The following is a 15,632-nucleotide window of genomic DNA, read 5'->3' as shown; positions in this document are numbered from 1 at the left end:
CTTCTCTGGCTTCAGGGCCAAGCTCAGGCTGGCCTCCTAAAATGAGGTAGGAAGGTCCTCTGCTGTTTTCTAAAAGATTCAGGGCAGAATGCATATTATTTCTTCCTTTAAATGTTTGATGGAATTTACTGGTGAATCACGATTCATATTTTTGATGCTATAAATTACTTTTAAGAAAAAAAAAGGAGCTGTTTTGCTCACTATTTCTGTCTTATGTGTTGATTGAACTATTTTCCAACACTTTGTTTCCCAACATTTCTCCTGGGTTCTTGTTTGGGGCTGTACCAGGCTCCAGTAAATGAAATATGATCTAAATTTACGTGTTGTGATTTTTCAGTTTTTACTTTTCAAAAGACGCAACAAATTGCTTGCAATCTGTTTAAAAGAAATGAAAGGTTGACTTTGATCTCATGCTGCTATGAGCAGCTTCCTTTCTTACTCTGGTGTCCCTGACTGGCCCCTGCTCCTGCCTCCTGCCCTTTGCCTATTCTGCTGTCTTTCTTTCAGACACCTTCCCCAGAGCCTGGCCTGGTTTGCTCCATTGGGATGACTGACACTTCAGTAAGACCTTTCTCTACCTCCCAGGCTGGGCTAGGTGACCCCCGTGGCAACTCTGTCCCCTGCGATTGGTGTCCTCAGGCACCAACCATATTATAGTTGCAAACTGCTTAACCATTGAGACATTCTGAGAAATGAGTTGTGTGACTGTCACAGAGCGCTTACAGAGACCTAGGCGGGACGTGCCAGTCTGGCCTCCGTGCGTTCTAGAGACATGGAGAGTATGAGAGGGGTGTCCCAGAGGGTGGCACAGATTGGCACAGGGAGCCTGGTAATATTCTTGTTGAGTGAGTGTTTATCCCTATTCATGACGATGCACACCTGGGTTACCACGTGAGCAGCCCTTGCTGTGGTTCCTGTGCTTGGTGACAACACCTCATTGTGTATTCGTGGACTCCAAGACTCAGAGAGACATAGTGACTGCACCAGGCTCTACAAATGGCGGAGCTACCGTCAAAGGCTGCACCGCTGGGTTCCAAATCCAGGGTTCCCCTGAGTTTCAGTTCCGTACCAAGATGGCAGTGGTTTGGGGATGTCTTAGGGTTCACTTGTAAGTATAATCTTACAAATGCAGCAGAGAGGGCGCTCTGGGGAGGAAGGACAGCCATGTCTCCATCAGTGGGCTGGAGCCATGCGCCTATAGAAGCTTCACATTGAAGTCGGACAGGCTCCCTGGTAATAAGGAAAGGAGATTAGAGACAGCATGAGGCAGGTAGCAGCAGCTGGCAGCTGCGGCCGTTTCCTAAGGGGCCTGGCTAGTGTAGGTGGAGAGTCCCCTTCAGTCTTGGAACTTGCTGACTTTGGGGATAGGGTCAGCTACTCTCTGTCCAGTCTCTGAAGTCCATCTTGTATCTTTGTTTCCAAACTTCCAGACCACACACAGCAAAACAAGGCTTTTACAAAATGCACAGGCTAGCATCTGGAGCTGCCCGAGCCTTTGATCTATTGCAGACTCTTCTTTCTCATTTGTGCCTAGATCATCTTTGGGGCTCAGCTTGGTTGTCCCACCTTGAGGAAGCCTTTCAGGTTTTCCAGGTCGGGAAGGGAGTTCCTTGTACACTCCTGCTCATCTTCTAATCCAGATGGGTTACCCTGGAAGTTCGCTGTGTGCTGCTTTCTTCTTCTTCTTCTTCTTCTTCTTCTTCTTCTTCTTCTTCTTCTTCTTCTTCTTCTTCTTCTTCTTCTTTTTCTTCTTCTCACTTTTTTTGACACAGAGTCTTGGTACATAGTCCTGGCTGGCCTGGAGCTCATACTGTAGACCAGGCTGGCCTTGAACTCACAGAGATCCACTTGCCCCTGTCTCTTGAGTGCTGAGATAAAAGGCATGCTCCACCACACACTGTGTGCTTGTGACTGTTGAGCACAGGTTTTTGGAGGTTAGAGCCTGGCCTTCTTCAGTTTGTCCATCATGACAGCCAGTGATTTTCCTCTGCAGAGTGAGGGCAGCAGTTTCTCATCGGGAGACTACACACTGGAGACTCAGCAATACACGAGCTTCCCAAGCCTCCCAAACTCTATAGGTGGCATCACAGGGGAGGAATCTGGTTTTGTGGGTGAAGTTGAAGAGCAGGTGCCTTTTACTTTGGGTGTGGCAAATTCTGGGTAGAGGAACTTTCCTGACAGGATGAAGGCCTGAGGGGCCAGTCAGGTCCCCTTCGTTTTCCACATACCCCCCATCACCCTGACCCTGGCGTCAAGCCTGTTTGGTTTATGTTGGTTTCCCCTAGAGGGAGGTCTCTAAGTCTGAGGGCTGACAACCCCTCTCCTGCCTTGCTTTCCCCAGCTCCGATAGCTTTTCCAGGAGCACATGACTGACAGGAGCTCAGGAGTCCAGCAAGATGAGCACAGGCAAAAGAATAGCGGCTTTGCTGTAGCAAAGCCTAGACTTTCATCTGCACACACAGCACAGCTTGCAGAGGGAACCCAGGCCCGGCACTGCACGGACCTAACCTGGCCTGGAGGGCTAGCAGGCTCAGCTAGCCTTCCTGTCTCAGCCCGCGGCTTCCTTTCAGAAACAGGGCTTTCAGCATTTAATTTCCTGTGCTGTTGCAATGACCCATGTCTGGCATACCACAGTGCTCAGAGAGTCCTGCCTCTGGCCGGGACTTCTCTACTCACTGCCCTGGCCCAAGGCCAGGCACAGAGGAAATGGAGACTTGTAGTGCCTCCTGCCTTCCGACATGGATCACGCTCAGAATCCAGAAGCTTTTTGGTGCAGGACATATTTGCTGAATGGGTGAATGAATTCCAGTTGGTGGGAAGGAATGAATGAATTCCAGCTGGTGGGAAGGAATGAATGCATTCCAGCTGGTGGGAAGGAATGAATGCATTCCAGATGGTGGGTACAACTAGACTTTGCACAAGAGACATGGAGGGCAGACTGAGTAGATCAAGGAGGGAGGGTAAGAGGCTGGTGTATAAACTGTGCCCCCAGCTTGGAATGCCCTTTGTCTTTCTAGCTCAGCCTTGTTTGTTTGTTAGATTCTCATCCAAATGTCACCTCCTGGTGAGCTTTGTTTAGCCCTCTGGATAGTCAGCTGCTTCTCTCTCCCCCCCCCCCCAGCCCCCCATGTCTTTTTGGGCCTCCCTTTTTGCTTCCCACCACAGTTGTCAGTTTACTCCTGTGAGACAATGAGCTCTTGAAGGCAGCGGCCGCCCCCCACCCCCGTCGGGATCCCTGTGGTCTCAGAACTGGGTGGCTAACAGGTTGGTTAATTTTCTTTCCTTGCAGCAAGGCTTGGTGATCTAGCGGTGATCTAGCCAGAGTCCTAACACACACCTTAGCTGTACCTGTTTCTCTCCCACCCCCTTGGAGCCCAGTGGGTGGGTGGGTCAGGAGAGCAGGGAGGAGCAGCTGTGGACCCTGGAGATGGAGGTGCCAGGACCACCAGGTTACCAGGCTTTGGGAACCAGGAAGCACACCTGGGTCCCAGCTGCCCTTGGGGCACGTCCCTCCTCTCTAAGCTTCCCTTTCTTTTCTGTGCCTGGAGCAGTGGGAGGGAAGGGATTGAGCCACCGGAAAGCCAGTGTCCCTCCTACTTCTAGAATTCCTGAGATTCTTGGAGACACACACGAGTGCTCAGGTATATACACACCTACACACATGTACACAGAAGCAAACCTATGCAGAGGTGTGTAATACATAAACGCAGGAGCGTCCCATCACCACCTACTGGCTTTCTACAGGCAGATGCATACACGTGTGCCTAAAGATCACATTCGCCTTGGATGTAGAGACACACTTAGGCTGACACACTCACCCTAGGTTCTCGGGTGGGACTTTGAAGTCGGAACTCACACAGTCTCACTGAAGCCACGGGTGTGGACCCCAGTTACACACTCACAGAACATCACCTGGGGAATCCAAAGTCCCTCCCACTCATGGCGATGAGGTCATTAACGCAGACCCACACCCTCTCCTCTCCCAGGTTACTGCGGAGGGATGCTTTAAAAAAAAAATGCCGTCTTGCTGTTTCCGGGACAGCTCTAGGGAATGAGCAAAGACTAGATTTGCCTGTTCTCGTGCCTGCCTTGCCCGTAGAGCTCTGTGCAAGGGCTCCTTGTGAGACCACTGAGGTCCCCGTGGCTGTCCTGTGGCAGAGGAAGAAATGAAGGGTGGCCGGTAGGAGTGAGAGTCTGGCTGCTGCACATGGTGTCTGAAGGCTGCCTCACACACGACCTACTAAACATCTGTGGGGGCGGGGCAGCGTGCCACAGTGATTTGTACCTGGCTATGCTTCATGTTTGTGGGCATCAGTGTTCACAGGAAAACAGAGTGACTCAACTCTCCCGTCATCAGGACTGTGAGAGTGAAAACAGGAGAGCCTCACCCGTCGCTCCTGTTTGAATGGGCCCCGCAGTCACGCGGCACCCTGGGCCTGCTGTGGCGTGCGCCCTCGTCCTTACTCTCCCTCCTGGCCTCCTTTGTGTGCACTGTCTACCGTCTGCCCTTCCAGCCCACCTTGTCTTTGTACTGAGCGACTAGTCCTCACCTCCTTGCATCTTCAGAATCTCAGAGAGCTCAGAGGGACACCAGGCAAGGGGGGCAGGTGAGGGGGACCACCAGGCACTGACCAGATGCCATTAAAGGCAAAGAACGCTGACATTTGGATGGAGAGGGAACTGGCAGCTGGTGGGCCCAGGAGTAGCCACCATGTGTTTGCTTTTCCTCACATCAGTGTGAGTCTCATGACCATAAAGTCCCTTTAAGAACCCCGGGGGAGACATTGTCACAGTGGTGAAGGCCTGAGCCTTCTTTGTGGAAGCCCTGGGTAGATACTGTCATGGTGGTGAGGGTGTGGGCTTGCCCCTGGGAGAGCTCTGGGCAGACATATATGATGGAGAGGGTCTAGTCCCCTGCCCCAACTTCTGCCTCCTGTGGTCTTGGGGATAAGAGGTGCCCTCTTGGGTCCTTCCTCTATATTCCAGGCCTAATCCTGTCTGTATTACAGGGTTGTATCAGGGAAAACTAGCTGTGGAAGACATATAGGTGTGGCCAGATGGGGAGGTAGGGTAAGGAGCTGTTCCCAGGAACAGTGTTATGGAGACCAAGTCCTTTGAAATGACAGGGAAAATGGAGGCTCAGAGAGAGCGAATGAGGGGTTTCAGAATACTCAGTGAGTTCAGAGGGCAGGGGAAGCCCTGGGCTCGCCGAAGACCCACCCCTGCCTTTGGAGTTCAGAGAGGCTTGGAGCTTAGGTCTGGCTCTGGCCTAGTGTCCTTGCTCAGGAGAGACTCCTAGAAGGGGCAAACAAGCTCTCACACACCCTCAGGAGGCACTGTGACTCCAGTGCTCTCGCCGCCACTTGCTTGCTGACTGGCCACATGCTGACTGGCCACAGACAGTGGCCGGCACCTCTGAGCCTCAGCGACCTGGCGCCCTCTCCCACCAAGCTAGAAAAGGCAAGGCCTCCTGTGCAGGGCTGTCATGGTTGGGCTGAGGTGAGAAGAGTCTTGGATGGCTTACAGAAGGACCAGCGAGGGACCTGCCTCCACCTCTAGTGCTGACCTGTGTCTGACCTTGGCAGACTAGACTGTCATGGGGCCTGGGCAGCGGGGAGGGACAGGTCCAGGTTGTTGGGGTGGGAGGGGCTCCTTGCCTGGACTTCACTCTGCCTGTCTGAGTGCAGGGGAGGGACTCCCTGTGGGGATGAATCCCAGAATCTCCAGACAGAAGGCTCAGACAGACGCTGCCTCACACCTGCAGGCTTGCTGGCCTGGTTAATCAGACACCAGACACTGGGAGCTTTGAAACGTGCGGAGGCAGGCGTGACACCCGGGGGTTATCTAGGTCACTAAGGCTCAGAGAGGGGTGTATTTCACCCAAAGCCACACAGCAAGAATGGTAACGAAGCTAGAACTGTGATCCATGGTTCAGAGACCTCCTCTTCACTGGAAAAAGCTAAGGTCATTTGGTCCAACTTCCCACCCCGAGAGTCCTTACACACTTCTAGCATCAAGGAACTCATGCCCTCCATGGCAGTCTGCACACTTTGAATCAGCTAGTGTCCCAGGCGTTTATGTGGAGCTGCAAACCTACTCCCCGTCATGGGACTGCTACCCCCAAGATCAGCAAGCATGCTGCCACACGCTGACCCTCTGCAGCAGGGCTTGCACATGCTGGGTCTTTGTTTGGGCAGACTGTAATGGAGTGCTCCTCTCTTAACACAGAGGCTTCCAGACCCTCCCCCGCCAGCCACTGAACACCACTCTTTCTCAGAATGCAGGGCCAGACTTAAAGAGGATAAACCAGGAGGCTCCCAGAGGCTGCCTTAGTGAGACTGTTCGATAAATGTAATAACAATTAGGTATTTTTATCAGTGGAAACAAAATTGACTCAGAAGTAAAAGGAGGATTTTTAAAGGCGTTTTCAATTCCTGACTTTCACGGAAGCCAGTTAAGTTGGCAAGCAGATAAAAGCATCCATGGGCTGGGGAGATATGCAGAACCATGCAGGTTTTGGAAAGTGAGTCTTTCTGTGGCAAACTGTCAGATTATAGAGCTGCAGTGGTCTCTCCTCACTGGGAACTCCTGCAGGTCAGAGCCAGGGACTTCCTAACCCTATGCCTGGCTAGCACACATTGGAGCAAAGACACAGACAGACACACAGTTCTGGGTGGCTGATATTTCAGTGTGCAAAAGGTCAAATGCACCTCTCTGTGTCCATTCAGCCTTTGGACTTCACGAGTGTCTTGAGGGAACCTAATAGAATACCATGATGTGGGTGTCATCCACTGCAAATTCTGGGCCACCCTGGGCAGCGCAGGCTGCAGGAGCCCTGAATGATTTGCTTGTCCTTCAGTTCCTGCCTCCACTTCCTTTTTTGTTAACAAGAGCATGGTCTGTTTCCTCCTGGGGACCAGTTTCTCTCTAGTGTCTTCTTGCATGCTTTGGGGGTGCTGAGTCCCAGCCTGGAGCTCCCCTAGAGGGACATGGTTTGATAAGTCAGTGCAATTCTTCTGCACATAGGTGCATGGAAGGCACATATGGCCCCTGGCTCTTACCTGCCTTCATGTAGTTTCTGTATCAAGGCTGATTGCTCAGTGAGGGCAGGTGGGGTCCCTTCTGTCTCTGACTCCTCAGAGCCCCGCCTATACTGGCACAGGAAAGGGCTTCAAAAGCCTTTTGTGCAGTGGTCCCCTTTATCCAGGCTTCTCTTTTTGTAGTTTTAATTTCTCTCATCACTCATGGCTTAAAAAAACATTAGGCAGAAAGTCCCAGAAATAGATATTTCACGAGTTTTAAATTGTGTACCTTCCTGAGTAGTGGGATGAATCTCAAATCATCCTATGTCTTCCCTCCACAGATGCGGGCCATCCTTTTGTTCAGAGCATCCGTGCCGTGTATGATGGCCACTTTCTCATCACTTAGCAACCATTTTGGTTATCAGAGCATCTAGTACCACATTCACTTCACTTCCTCCCATCCTGAAGGTACTGTGTGTGTCATCCAGCATCACAAGAATGTAGTGAGTTTGGGCTGTGGGACATATCCCTATAAACATAAGGGATGGCTGTGTGTTGAATTTCTGCCTGAGGAGCTGCTCATTTTTCTGGCCCAGTCACTAAGTTACAAGGGCTGTGTGTGTGTGTGTGTGTGTGTGTGTGTTATGTGTGCTGTGTGTGTTCATGAGCATGTGTTCGTGCGTGTGTTCATATGTGTGTGTTAAATTTGTTCACTTAAAACAACTCCCAGGGAGAGACTAGTCAATTGCTCAATTTTTACGTTGCTCAAGAAAGAGAGGGAAAGGGATAGGTTCACCTCCCTTAGTTTTTAGGAGCTGGAATTTTATTCCAGCCTCATTATGCAGTCTTTGGAAGTATGCAGGTTTTCCGGGGTGTGTGGAAAATTTCAACCATCCCCAACCCAACTTCTACAAAACCAGACACAGAAGCAGCTGGCCACAGAGCAACGGTACTGGGGGAGGTGATCTTGTCCCATTGTCAACCATCATCCTACAGTTATCTGGCCCAAGGAAACAGCCTAGCTAACTGACAACAGAGGAAAGCAATAGTTTCTTGTTCCACAGCCCGGGAGACCCCCAAAGACAGAAGCAATCAAGATGGCACATTCTGGGTATGCCAGATAGAAGAAGAGGGCATCAATCTCAAGCACTGTGTCCCTCCCTTCCCAGCTGGTCGCTTATGTATGCCATGAACCCCTTGAATGCTCGGTTTTCTTTTTGTACCAGGAGTGAGGGATCCAGGGGACTCTCTGCTGAGTCTGATGTCTATGTAGTGTGGAGACACAGTGATGGTGCTGGCTATAAAGCCACTTCCTGGCCTCACTCTCTGCTGTTAAGGTCTCCTGTGTGGCTGACCTCATTGCCAAGTTCTAGGTCAGTTAAACCTTGGGGGGGGCAGGCCCCAGCCTTCAGAGCTCCTGGATCCTGCCACGCAGGTAAGTCCATGCTTGTTTCTTGGTCTCAACTGCAGTTTGGGCAATGAGAGCGCTGTGCAGAGTCCCTCTTCTTCCAGCTGTGGCTCGCCTATTTCTGGATTTTTTTCCTCAAGTAGGATAGTAATAGAGGGTATCCGGCAGCTAGACAAGATGACTACTGATATTGTCTTATTTCTTCACTTTGAGTTAGAATAATTTCACCTTGTGGCTCACCTCTTGCTGATCAAAGCTCTGACTGGCAGTTAAGTGCCTTTGATTAATAAAAAATGGGGGAAATGAATTAATCATGACTTCAATTCGGAGTGTTTGGGAAACACTCTTTAAAAAGCCAAATCTGCTAGGGCCAGAAGGGGAAACACAGTATCCTTTGGGGTGAGAGGGTGGAGGCTGATGCGGCTGTCTGTGGAGTGGCTGGCTCCGGGCAGAGGACCTGTGCAGGAGCAGGCGGCCTGGTGTTGCTGCTTGGACGGAGGCTGGGTCCCTTTAAGGCTCCTCTCCCCCCTGAGCCCCAGGCCTGTGCGGAGGAGGACATGCATTATTGAAAGCGCATTTCAATACCTATCCTCTCCCTCCTCCTGTGGGCGGCAATCACAGTTTACATAAGCTGTCTCTCTGTGCTCCCAGGCAGCTGCTCCCTTCTGGCTGAGTGGTTTGAGGAGGGAGTAGAAGGGAGGGATACTAACTCTGTGCTGCCACCTCAAGTCTCAGCCAAGGTGTCTGGTAGCGAGGGGTGGCAGGTCTTGGCACCACACAGGCCCAAGCTCAAAAGTTCCTTATGCACCAAGTACTTTGCCCCTTCCCTGAGATCTTTGTGGTTCCCTCCCTAGTGTCCCTGTTAATGGCTTCCCACCTCTGTCTACAACACAGAGGCGTGTCTTGCTCTCCAGGTTCTTCCACAACCTGTTTGCAGGGGCAGCTGTTGTCCAGCTCATAGCCAGGTCAAGTTCAGCAAACCCCAAACTGACCTTACCAGTTTTCTCCCAAGCCGTCCACTCCTTCCATCTTTCCTGGCTCTCTGTCTTCTCATCCTTTCACTCATGGGACCATCACCCATGCATTCACTCTCTGCTTATCCCCTCACCCGTCCATCATCTTTACTGCCATTCACTGATCTACCATTTCAGCCGTCCATCTAACCACTCCATCTGTCCATCTATCCTCTCGCCATTTATTAAGAGCAGATTTTATTGTCAGTATTGAGAGTACAGATGCTGGGTTTGTGCTCAACTTCTTAGAATCTTCTGACAGACAACATGCAGGCGAGTAGACTACTGTAATAAACACGTTGAGTAGAGGAGAGGGCGAGGTGCTGCAGAGGCAGACGGGTGCGCACTCTGGAGTCCTGCTGAATATTGACCACTTTGTTTGTTTATTTGTTTATTAGTTTGTTTGTTTTGAGACAGGGTTTCTCTGTGTAGCCTTGGCTGGCCTGGAACTCACTTGGTAGACCAGGCTGGTTTGGAACTCAGAGATGAGCCTGCCTCTGCCTCCCGAGTGCTGGGAGTGAAGATGTGTACCACCATGGCCTGGCTTGAATACTGCTGTCCATATGATGACAACAAAGCACATCCCTGAGCGCTAAGGAGGGCACTTGCTTCTCTCCTCCTGATCCCTTGTCTCTACCTCCCCTGACAATACCTCTATGGGAGGAGTTCCTCTTCCATTCCTTCTTCCTCATGGTCTTTTTTGGCCTGGGTGGGAAGGTCACATTGTCACCAGACTCAGGTGACAGAGTGGGACCTACACCTGGCTGTGGGAACGAAGTTAGGGCTTTGTCTGCTGATGCTTAATCCCGAACACCACTGCTACCACTGGAAGCTGGGCTCCCATTCCCAGCGGGGCTGCCTGGCTGGTAGAAAGGTGGGTGGATAGATGAGAAAGCTTGCCAAAGAGTGAGGAGCAGGAGCACAAGGAGAGGCCAGACAGATGGGAAAGGAGTCCTAAAATTTTCTCCAAACCTGTCTGGCGAGCCAAAGGAACCCTTGTTAACAGCAAAGATCCTCAGAAGCAGCAGGACACAGTTCCACGTTCGTCTTATTTGATTTTGCAATAGTTCCAGGAGGCTGTTTACAGGTGATGGGACAAAGAAGAAGACCTAGACAGTCCAGTCAGCAGACCTAGCCTGGGGCCTTTAAGACAGCCTTTACCCCAAGGGGAATCGGAAAGGATGCTGGAGAAGATCTAAGAGGGAAGGATGGATGTGGATGGAAAGGAGCTGAAGAAGCCCAGAAGCACTGGTCTCTTGAGAGAGCCATTGTGAGACGAAGAGAAGGTGGATTGGTAGGAAGTGAGTTAGAATCATAGAGTTGCAGAAGTGGAGGAAAGGTGGCAGCATGAAGTTCAAGGTTTGCTACATTCCGGCCGCGTGAGGTGGCATCTGGGCCACCAGTGCACCAGAGAGGGCCTCGCCCCCAGCCAGCCCGTACTGTGTTGCTTGACCATATTTCAAAATCTGACCTCCTCCCGGAAGCACCCCTCAGACCCAGACTCCTCCCTGTAGACTCCCCAGTCCCTCCTCCCCCCCCATCTCCTCTGTAATGCTGGTCATGCTGGTCTCCCTGACCAAGTATGACTCATCCTCCCTGGGGAAGTCTGTGCCTTCCTGGACTGTGGTTAGACCCAAGCTCCCAAACCCAGGCCTGGCACCCAGGCGTGGCTGAATGCATATCTTTTAAAAAAGGGTTTATTTGAAGGAAATGAAGCTAGATAAGGCGTAAAGTCAGGATATGAGTGTGACAGAAGGATAGAGGCAGGAAAGCAAGCTACGCAGAGAAAAATCAAATCAGTGAGGAATGCAGACAGGGAAAATGGAGGTCTGAGGAGAGAGAGGCTCAGAGTGAAGTCAAGGGTGAGGCTCAGAGTCCATTGGACCTCTGGGATTCATCTGACCTTGGTCCTTGCAAAGCACCTCACCCTGTTCTGCGGGAGGACCATCCAGTTGGCCCAGCGTTTCTTAGAACTGGGCAGACTAATCCCATAGGTCGGGTGGGGAGAGGCAGGTGCAACAAGAGTTCTTGCAGTTCCTAGCCCTGTCCCGGGCAGGAGACAAGAGATGGTGGTGAAAGGATGCACAGCTACCCAAGATAGGAAAGGGCCGCAGCTGGGGGTCCAGGTCCCTTGGTGCCTTTGCCTCCTGGGACTTTCCTGGGGAGTCCGCGGTATGACCCTTCCCTTCAGTAGCTGCCTGTGGATTCTAACCCAGGAAAGGACCCACCTTCACAGCCTGTGAGTTCTCCCACCCTGCTCTGGAACCAGATGGTTGACCAACAGTCCCTGTCTACCACAGCTTTGTCTTTATCCTCTCCAGCCCTGAGCACCGTCCAAAGTAATCCTATTTATTCTGTCCATCTGTTTGTTTATTGTCTGTCTCTCCCACTGTAGGAGACTCTATGGCAGGGACTGTGTGGGTCTCGCAGTGTCTAGCCCGGCACCTGGAGATGCTCGCTGAATGATGAGCAGCTTAGTGAATGGGAGGACGGGTGGATGGGTGGCGTGGGGATGTGATATGCTTGGACGTGGTGTTGATGAAGCATTTCACCAAGCAGGGCTCCAAAAATAAAGGCACCCGAGCTGTGAGATGAGAACCCTTGAGAAAGGCCCTTCCTTCCAGGGCTAATTGTGTGCTGTGAGCTGGAGAGCAGCAGCTGCCGGGAGACAGCAGACAGGGAGGTCCCCATGGGGGGTGCAAACCCAACTCCCGGGGGACACCTGCTCTCAGGCAGCCAGGAAACCCGCCAGGGGCTGGCTGTTGTTGTAAAGGCAAAAGGGTGCTAATGTCACTACTTAGAGACGGGGGTGGAGGGGTGGGAGGGAGTGGGGGTGTGGGAGGGTGTGGGGGGGTGGGTTAGCACTGGACTGGGTAGGATGTGAGGCACTAGTCCGTGTGCCTAGTGTACCGAGGCAAGGCATGTTGGACACTTCTGTTATTTGTTTGTGTGCCCTGTCTGCCCTCCGCCTCTCCCCCCTCAAGGGCTCAGAGGAAGACCCAAAAGCCCAAAGAGCTAGCGGGATCCGCTCAGCTTCTTCCTGCAAGTGTGGCATAGCCAGGGCTCCATCAGCCTGGTCTGAGTGGATGAGCATCTAACATGGCATCAGGGTGGGCGCTCACCTCTGCCGGGATCTTCAGTGTGCGAGAACCAGGAAGGAAGGACAAACGGGAAAAGTTACTATCCAGAATAGGGGTGAGATGGATGACTTTGGGATGGTTCTTTCTTTTTTCTTTTTCTGTTCTAATCCCTCCTGGAGCTGCCTGTTCTCATCTGAGACTTGGATAAAAATGGGCACAGGGTCCCCACTCATAGACTGCATTCCTGTCTCCAACTGCAGAGTGCTGGGCAAACCACCCCTACCTGTGAGGTGTTGATAACAATTTGGAACCCCGAAGGCACAGCAAGGATTCAAGGAGGCAGAGGAAGTAGGTGAAGTGTACCCATAGCCTAAGTGATGCTTGTGAATTAGTTGTAGACCTGAGGCCCCTTCACCAAGATGAAATGTGGACCTGCCCCAGACCCCCAGGGGCGTGAAGAGACCTTTGTGAAAGAGGGCAGTGGGATATAATCTAACAATGAGAAAATTGTAACCAAGTACAAAAGCACTAGAGAATCTCAGCCACAACTGAGCAAATGGAGACAGAGACTTGACTTTAATTTTGGCGTGACTTCATTTATACGAAGTTCAAAACCAAACTGTGTTCTTATGAGGTTAGACGTTTAGGTGGTCATTCCTCGTGCGGGGGAGGTGGCAATTGTGAAGAGAAGAATCGGGGCTGTCTGTGAAGCCTCTGCTCCTTCTCTGTGGTGGGTTATTCCGGTTCAGTTCCATGTGGAACTTTATGGAAGACTCTGAGTACAGGTGAGTGGTTGAACTAGCTCCTCATGTTGAAGGCTTGGTTCCCAATCAGGAAGGGCTTAAAGATGGAGTCCTAAGAGGTAACGGGCCCTGAGAACACTGTCTGACCAGTGATGAGCTCAGAGGTGAAGGCCACCATCTCCCGAGGCGTGTCCTGGAAGACTATTCGTTCACCCTTGTCCAGGTTCCTGGCTGCCTGTGCTGCAGCTTTTCCTCACCACCTTTCTGCTGTGGGCTTTCTTCTGCAGCACGGTATAAAAGCCAGTCACCCCTGGGGTGAAACCCCTCAAACCTTGATTCAAAATAGATCTTGCCTATTAAAAAAGGTTATGCTTATTTTATGTTCATGACTGTTTTGCCTGCACATATGTGCAGTACCCACAGAGGTCATGAAAGAGTTCTGGACTCCCTGGACCAGGAGTTACATGCATTTGTGAGCCTCTGTGTGAGTGCTGAGATTTGAACCTGGGTCCTTCTTCGACAGTGTACCCTCAACCTTTGAGCCATCTCTGAGCTGATTTTCTTTGGTGTTTTGTCACAGCAATAGAAGGCCAACTAACACAGTTATATTTCAAGGAAAGTTTTCTGAAAGATAATCTAAAACCAAAGATTAAATGAGAACTCCATCTATGCTTCTGTCTGTCTTGGGACAGAGGCTCAGCTTTGTGGCTGTCACCTGTCACATCGCCTGTCGTAAACAGCAGGGGGCAGTAGGTAGAGGCTGTAAGTCACTCTCTGCTTTTGCCCATCCTTTCCTGAGTAGCTCTCCCCTGGCGGGCCACGTGCTCCTTCCAAGCTCCCAATGGCCCCATCACCTCGTTTGTCTCTGCAGCTCTCATGTGGTTTAACATTATCTTATCCTGTCAGTTCCCCAACATCAGGACCAATGACTGATCCATTTCCATGTCCCCATGCTGAGCACAGGGTCTTGGCATGGTGGCACAACAGCATTCTGTGGTACGATTGAAAGAAAGTATTTATTTATTTATTTATTTTTTTTTTTACTATGAAGCCCTAGCTGTCCTGGAACTTACTAAGTAGGCCAAGATAGCCTTGAACTCACAGAGGTTTGTCTGCCTTCACCTCCTGAGTGTTACACTAAGGGTGTGTGCCACTAGACCCGGCTTAGGAAACCATTATTATTTTAGGCTCCTATCTGCTGTGCTAGGGAGCCCATCGATTGATGTAGGTAGACCTTTCTTTGCTGTTTTGTGACACGTCTTGCAGAGATTTCTATTCTCTAGGATAACTGACCCTAATTTACATATTTACATCCTGTGACCCACAGGATGGGTTTCCTCCTTTTCTTTTTGGGTTCTGTTTGTTTTTGTTTTTGGTGAAGCACAAATGGGTACACAGCCCTTCTCCTGATCCATCACCTCCACCCTCACCATGAGAACAACTTTCTGAAGGCCAAGGTGGTGATTGGTCAGGGGGAGAGGCAGGCCCTCTCCCTTAAGCCTGAATCTTTAGGGATACCAGGCCCTCTCATTGCAAATACGAGGCCATTGTTTAGCACAGAGCAGGACACTGGAGGTGTGTGTGTGTGTGTGTGTGTGTGTGTGTGTGTGTGTGTAAGCTATGAGCCTCTTGTCATCAGAGACAAGCAAGTGAGAACTGGCTGGACAGCAGTCAGGAGTTCCGGGTGGGTTGCTAGAGTCACTGCCTCCAGACCCAGTGGAAAGGGAAGAGAAATGAGGCCTTCCAGTGCACAGCTTTTAAACACAGTCCCATGGACTTCAGAGGTAGTTCTTTCTGCTCTCCCTACCTTTTAGGACATTAAATGTGCAAATGAAGAGAGGCTTCCACACCTGACCATGAGAAGCTGTTGCCTGGGTCCTGATGCCTGAGGCCCTCTGGGGGTCTGAGGTCACCTCTGGATCTCCAGACATTGGTTGCAGGTCATAGTCCTTATTGTAGGGGGCACAGGCTCAGTGAATATAAGCTTTCACTAATTTCTCCACCTCAGGCATGGAGGCAGCTAATGAGATGGCCAGGAGAGAATCAACGCCATCACTTCCGGGCTGAGGTGGTTAAGAGCACATGGTCCTCCACTCCTTCCCTCCCCTGCTGCACAAGGATGAAGCCAGCCTGCTTCCCAGAGTTGCCACTGGGAAGGAGATGTAGTTGATTTCACAATGATGTCATGAGAGGGAGAAATGAGAGCTAGTGTGTCAAGTCACACACACCCGGCCTTTTTTGGTCACTGTGGTGTGACCTAGCCACAAATAGCCTCTCCTCCGTCCCTGCCACAGCACTATGCGAAGCATGTGGCCGGCTCCCATTAAACCCAGCACGACTCCTGCGGCCAGAGAAGCGGACAAGAA

The 15,632-nt window shown here is 51.2% G+C and overlaps 1 protein-coding gene across 1 annotated transcript in view; it reads right to left on the bottom strand.

Moving 5' to 3' along the window:
* The window catches only part of Cplx2 (complexin 2), a 71,945-nt gene that overhangs the window by 38,342 nt on the left and 17,971 nt on the right, over positions 1–15,632 (bottom strand). The gene's annotated exons all lie outside the window — the stretch shown is intronic.

This window comes from Meriones unguiculatus, chromosome 19 (genome assembly GCF_030254825.1).
Source record: "Meriones unguiculatus strain TT.TT164.6M chromosome 19, Bangor_MerUng_6.1, whole genome shotgun sequence".
Lineage (NCBI taxonomy): Eukaryota > Metazoa > Chordata > Mammalia > Rodentia > Muridae > Meriones > Meriones unguiculatus.
The sequence above is the reverse complement of the archived record's forward strand: the minus strand, read 5'-3'. Positions and strand labels throughout refer to the sequence as shown.